Source organism: Lepeophtheirus salmonis, chromosome 5 (genome assembly GCF_016086655.4).
Source record: "Lepeophtheirus salmonis chromosome 5, UVic_Lsal_1.4, whole genome shotgun sequence".
Classification (NCBI taxonomy): domain Eukaryota; kingdom Metazoa; phylum Arthropoda; class Copepoda; order Siphonostomatoida; family Caligidae; genus Lepeophtheirus; species Lepeophtheirus salmonis.
Genome location: NC_052135.2, coordinates 27,114,543 through 27,121,084, shown reverse-complemented (window position 1 = coordinate 27,121,084; position 6,542 = coordinate 27,114,543).

Sequence of the window (6,542 nt, the reverse complement as noted above, 5' to 3'; positions counted from 1 at the left end):
ACTATATCCAATATCGTCGATAATAACTGAGGTTGATCTATTTCCAATCTTGGTCTACCTTGAACTCCTCTATTGATAGATTTTAGAGTGGCAGCAGCTTCTGAGTTACTCTAATAGAGATTTTTAATATCGTTTTTTTACTTTTATCCTTCTGTTTCTTTGGCATTGAACATGTGATTGTAGTCTTTTCAATTTTTTCTTCTTTTTTTATTTTCCCAATATAGCTCTTTCATTTTTTCCACTGACCATTGATAATCCTGAATTTCTTCGTCGTTTAAGATTAGAAATATGTTCATTAATCCGATTTATTTCCGGTTTCAAATTTTCTTGAGCAGGGTTGGCTCTTCTGAAAATACTACAATTAGGCTCAATATCCATTACCTCGTCAGATTGTTGGGTAGATTTCAATTCTATATTTTTATCTTCTTGAACATTAGGTCTAGAGAACAATGATGAATTTGCACGAAATTGAGACCAAAATTTCCTTTTCCTTAATAGAAGCAGATTGAATTTGAATCTCAGACCTTTTTCTGTCCCGCAATTTCAGGATCTTGCTTGACTTCATTCCACAACGCCTGAGCATCTTCAAATTGTGCTTTCTTATTTTGACCTAGATCGGCATGTATAAAAGCCCCATAAAATGTATTATATTTTTCATAATTGTCGCTTCTCTTATTCATGATGGCTTCATAGGTGACTTGTAAAGAAAAAAAGATGCTATATCATGTACTTTTATAAAACTCTATAGTTTTAATACGGTCGAAAACTAGTTTATAAGTTATAAACTATAACGAACTAGTAAGACGCTTTTAACTCACGCTCCTTTTCATTTACCTCTACCACTAATTATTTCTATAATACTAATACGACATCGTTATTTTCCAAATCCCCCATTCCCTTAGTCGACAAAGGTCTTCTTTTAATGTACCCCTTCCCTCCCCCTACCTGCCGACGTAGTTTATGGATGACCCTTTTATGAAATAATTAAATTCGGGTATCTTGAGAAATTAAATATTTCATGAGAATTTACTGTAAATGTAGAACCCGATAAACCCTAGTTTTTATGGATTTAGATATAAATATTGGATTTTCGCACGAATTAATACTAGGAGTTTTCTTCAAACTATTTGTAAAAATATCTACTTTGGCACTATATTTAAACATAAAAGGCATAATTTATTCACTTTTAAATTTTTTTAGTATAATTTTGATAAGCTTTTCTATATATGCCTACGTACATATACGAGTATTTTCCATGTATTTTGTATTATGTGTATTTTTACTTTGTAAATGTCACGTTAAATTTAATGCTGGTGTCGTTTTATGGGCCTAATAAAGAGAAAAATGAATTAAATAGTTTTTGATCAGTTTTCAAAAAATAACTGTTATCATATGGTTACAGATATGAAATGCAGAAATTATATTTGCACTAAACATGCTTAGATACTGACCAAAAGATATATTAAATGGAGTGATGTGGAGAATAAAGAAAGATAGAATAAGGAAATTGTAAATTCTGTGGGTTGGTCTCTTGGAGACCTAACAGGACCTATTTTACGGATACTGTATGGTAAATAATATAGAGAAGCTAGTGAAAAGGTATTTTTAATTTGAGAAATTTGGTGCTGCGAAGGTCGCAATTTCTTTGTTTTAGACTAAAGACATCTTATACAAATTTTGAAAGGTTTTAAGAAATATTTAGAGGGAGTTCAACGGTTCAAAGTTTGAAATTTTGCGACTTTTTTTCACAAATTAGTTTTTTTACCTCAATATCATCTTAACACTTTGTGTCACACCAAACTCTATAATTAAAGAAATTTATCTATATAAATTTGGTATTGAAACAAATCTGATTATTTCTCACTAACGTTTCTGGTCAACAAGAGCAAAGACTACCATAACTTGCCTTTTTTGCTATATGTTCATCTGATTCTCGTTAAAAGAAATTATTTTTATATTAACAATGTATGAGTCCCGAATTCTTAGCAATTGTTAATTTATTATTCGAAATTGAAAAATCATATTAAATTAAGATAAATTTGACCTTTTCTGACCTTTCACTGACCTTTTCTAGAATAAAACGACTTCATAAGCTAAATCCATTTAATAATTCGTAATTGAGTATTAAAAATAATCATTGTAAAGATATTAACCTTTTTTTTACCTTTACTTGAGCCAAAAAGTCTTAATAGCCAAATTTTAATCAATAAATAAAGTAATTAAACCTTATTTTATTTTAAACCGAAATAAAATTTCTGCACAATGCAATTTAGTTCTAATTTTTTTATTACGAAAAATGTGCAATCAAATTCAAGGCATGTGCTTGGATACAACAAATTCAAATACGAGTATGAATGCTAGAGCTAGAGCTTCAAAAAAAAAACAGGGGAAAACCTTGTCCCTCTTGCATATAGACACCTTAATATGAAATTAATCATAAGCACAGCATTCCGATCATTTTTTGGACCTACTACTTTCCCAATATTAAAAAGATTTGAAGAAAAATGCCATCCATTGATCATACAATGGAAGATCGTGAAATAGCTAGTATAGTAGAAGATGTGCGACAAGAGACCCTTGATTATTCGAAGAAATGTTTGAAAACAAATGTTCCTCGATACGACTAATGAATTAATCTAGTAACTTTATTCCTTGGTGATTTTTATATCCACGAGGCGTAAAATTCAAACGTGTCGGGCAAACTATAAAATAAACAAATAAAAATTTGTACTTTTCCTAGGTATTCTATATAATACCTAGATTTGGGTGACGAAAAAAATCCATTTTTTGGCATAGGTTAAAAAATGGTTCCTAATTGTACAAAATACATGTAAGAAAAGTTTGACGAGATTTGAAAATATTTAGAGGTAGCTCAACCACCCTAAAGTTTTGAAAATTTACATTTTTTTAAGAAACCTGGATTATTTGCTGGAATACTGTAATATACCTCAAATTTAAGCTTTCATGTAAAAATAATAATTTGAGCTTACTACATTTACAATAAAATATATATTTCATCATTATTTCCAAAAAAATGTTATAAATGTTCAAAATAACGTTAATTAAAGTTGATTGAAATTTAGCTCATGACTCGTTTTTTTATTTTTTTAGCATATTGCAACCCAACTATTGGACTGACAATTATAAAAGTTTGAAATTACGTTTAATTTACATTAAATTCAACAAAAAAAGTTAAATTCTTAACTACTATGACGTTAGTGACCTTTTCACAGAAAGTGTACTTTTTAATTCAATTTTAACACATAAATAAAGTAATAAAAATCAAGTTCATCATTGTAGAAGATAGTACTTAAAAAAAATAAATCATTTGGATTCATTTTTGTTCTTAATCATGCAATTGTATTCATTAACCTCTAAATTTTATACTTTTGATGAGCAAACTAATTAAATTATAGATAAAGAAAGTAAAGATGATTAACATTTTCATTAGACTGAGATTGTTCAAAGGAGCATTGGAGGCCTGAAATACCAAGATTTGATAAATACTCTTATAATGAAAACACCTATTTATCTTTCTTCCCTTGGAGCCAATTTGAAATCTAATCTAATATATAAATTTTGAGACTATACATTACTTTTGAAAGACATCAGGCAAGGTGAATAGTACCAGGTGACATGAACTTAACTCCAGGCTCAGGGGCGTCGCCAAGAAATATAACTAATAGTTCTAATAATTCTCAATTTTTGTCTCTTGAATTTTTTTTTTTAAAGATTATCTTTTGCAAATTCAATAGTACTACCTAGTATACCTTCCAAAAGACTATCCACCTCTTCATCTGCAGTTCCAGGCTTACAGTTTTTTTTGTTGATTGTTGACCAATTTTCATTGAATCTGTTGAACAAAAGAACATCTGGTGATGATGTGGCATCCATACACTCAAGGAAAATAATTCCCATAACTTATTCCATTATATTATGTCCACAAGCAAAGGTAGAAGTTTTTTGTCCTAGTAATTTTTGAAATATAACACAAGTTCGATTATTCTTGCCGGCATTTAAACTTGTAGTGTCAAAACATATTGCTTTGATTTTTTGTCCAATATCCCATTCTTTAATTGCTTTGAATACAGCATTAGTTTGTTTTTCTCCTCTCCTAGAGGAAAGTTTTTCCACCAATAATAGTTTAGAAATTCATTTCCTGGAAACTAACACAGGTATTCGATCATATTTTTTTTTTTGGTTCTATTAAGATTTGGAATCATTTCTCCGTCCCAATGTGTGACAAGAGGAACTTATCAACTAAAATTTTTTTGATATCATAATTTTTTTTGGAGTCTGTTTTAAAGATTTTTTTCTCTTTTAAATGAAAGTTCTTTCACATTGTGTACCAACTTTTAGCTGCTTCTAATAATATAAAACTGATTTTCGGTGGTTCGATCTAAGGCAGGTATAAGATCAGAGGTAATAAAGTAGTTTTTTTTTCTGCTATCTTTTGGAGTATATATTAGTATTTCATCTTCACTTTTGTCATCTATAATTTCATTAATTTGCTCATCAAAAGTATAAGCTTCAGAGATTAATGAAGAAGATTGCATGATTAAGTTCCGCCTTGATCTTCTCTTGCCTTTTTTTTAAAGTTTGTTCTTTTGTTACAAGTTTTTATTAACTCCAAGCATGGACCCTTTTTGTCTTTTTTCTGGCTGCGCTAACAGAAAGTATTTGTCTTCTTGCAATACCGAGGTAGAATTCATAATGTATTTGATAGATCATCAAGAAAAAAGAACAAAAATTTATCAAAACGATATATTTTTTTTAAAGGTATCATGTTTGGCAAGGATTAATTGGATTTTTATTGCTGTTATTATATCTTAAAATTCAATTAGAAAGGTCACTTTCTGTGTAAAGGTCATAAAAATGTCACTAAGGTCATAAAAATGTTATTAAGGTCATAAAAATGTCACTAAGGTCATAATAATAAAAAAATATTTTTTTTCGTAGAATTTAACGTAAATTAAACATAATTCCAAATTTTCTTATTTATCTGTCCAATAGTTGTGTTGCAATATGCTAAGGAAATTAAAAAAAGGGTTATGAGGTAAATTTCAATTAACTTCATTCTACTTTATTTTGAACTATATACATTATTTTTTGGAAATAGTTATGAAATATATTTAATTGGAAATTTTGTAAGTTCAAATTTTTGTTTTACTTGAAAGCTTTAATTTGAGGTATATGGACAGTATTCAACCAAATACTCAGTTTTTTCTATAAAAATATAATTTTTCAAAACTGTAGGGCGGTTAAGCTACCCATAAATATTTTTCAAATCTGTTCAAACTTTTCTTACACGTTTTTTGTACAATTAGAAACCTTTTTTTACCTAAGCTTTTCCACAAAAATTGCTTTTATTGTAACCTTAAGACTGACAATGGAAAAGCTGGAAAAGAACTAGTTATTATTTTATTCTCAAAAAACTATTCTGACACTCTGATGTTACACACAAAAATCTTTCGATTAAAAATCTTGTTAAATTCGGCGAAACTGATACATATTACTTATCGCAGCAGGAAAGACACGAATGACATTTTGAATTGCACTTAACTTTCTTTTTTTCTCAAAGGCAAAAAATATTTTGGAATATTATATTACACAAATCCTTGCCCGCTTCCTGTAGATTGAGAAATAGTTGCTGATCGAAGAGGGATTTTTAGTCAGGGACATCTTCAATTCTCACCAAATTATTTTTGCATACAGTGAACTATGATCGGGCATATAGTTGTTTTAAGATTCCTTCTGTATTTCCAAGTATGTAAAATCCATCTTCCTAACCCATATTTCATAACCATAGCTATTGCATTGTTATACAATTCACCTCGCCCTTTGTCTAAGTCAGGTAATGGAGCTAATATCGTTATATTCAAACCCGCAGGAGGAATTCTTTTGTCAGACTCTTTTTTATTTTTGGTGACTGAATCTCGACATTCTTTTTTTATTCCATTTTATTATTGATGGCTTTCTCAATATTGAAGCAAACATTGCATAAAATATTAACCCCACCAACTTTAACTTCTTCACAAGCATTGCTTTGAGGATATCATTGTGTGCACGTTTCGATCGTCATCAAATGTCAGTACTAAATGATACTAAAAAATCAAAACTGATTTAGTTTCCTCCGTCATAGGTTAGATTCTCATCTATTTGAACTGTTACTCTCCTCTTGGCTTATCTGGTAATACTTTTTTTTCCCCTGTCATTTGAATTATTATATTAATGAGTTCTTTCTCAGTCTCTAAATCTTGAAAAATGTAATCTGGTAGAAATGGTGTCAAAAGGCCAACTCTTGCCTTGCAGCAGAATAGAGCTTCGTATGGATATTTCTTAATCACAGAATGAAAGGCTCTATTCCTCATAAGCTGAACGAATCTTAATCCCTCGCTAACAGTTGATTTTTGTATCTTGCATTTTTAAGGCCAGCCAGTACAGGGTTGAAGAACATTTTCAATATTCCTAATGAAATAAAGCATAATTTTAATGTCCACTATTCAATTTTTGAATCTTTTTTTTACTTTTTAGTTTTCATT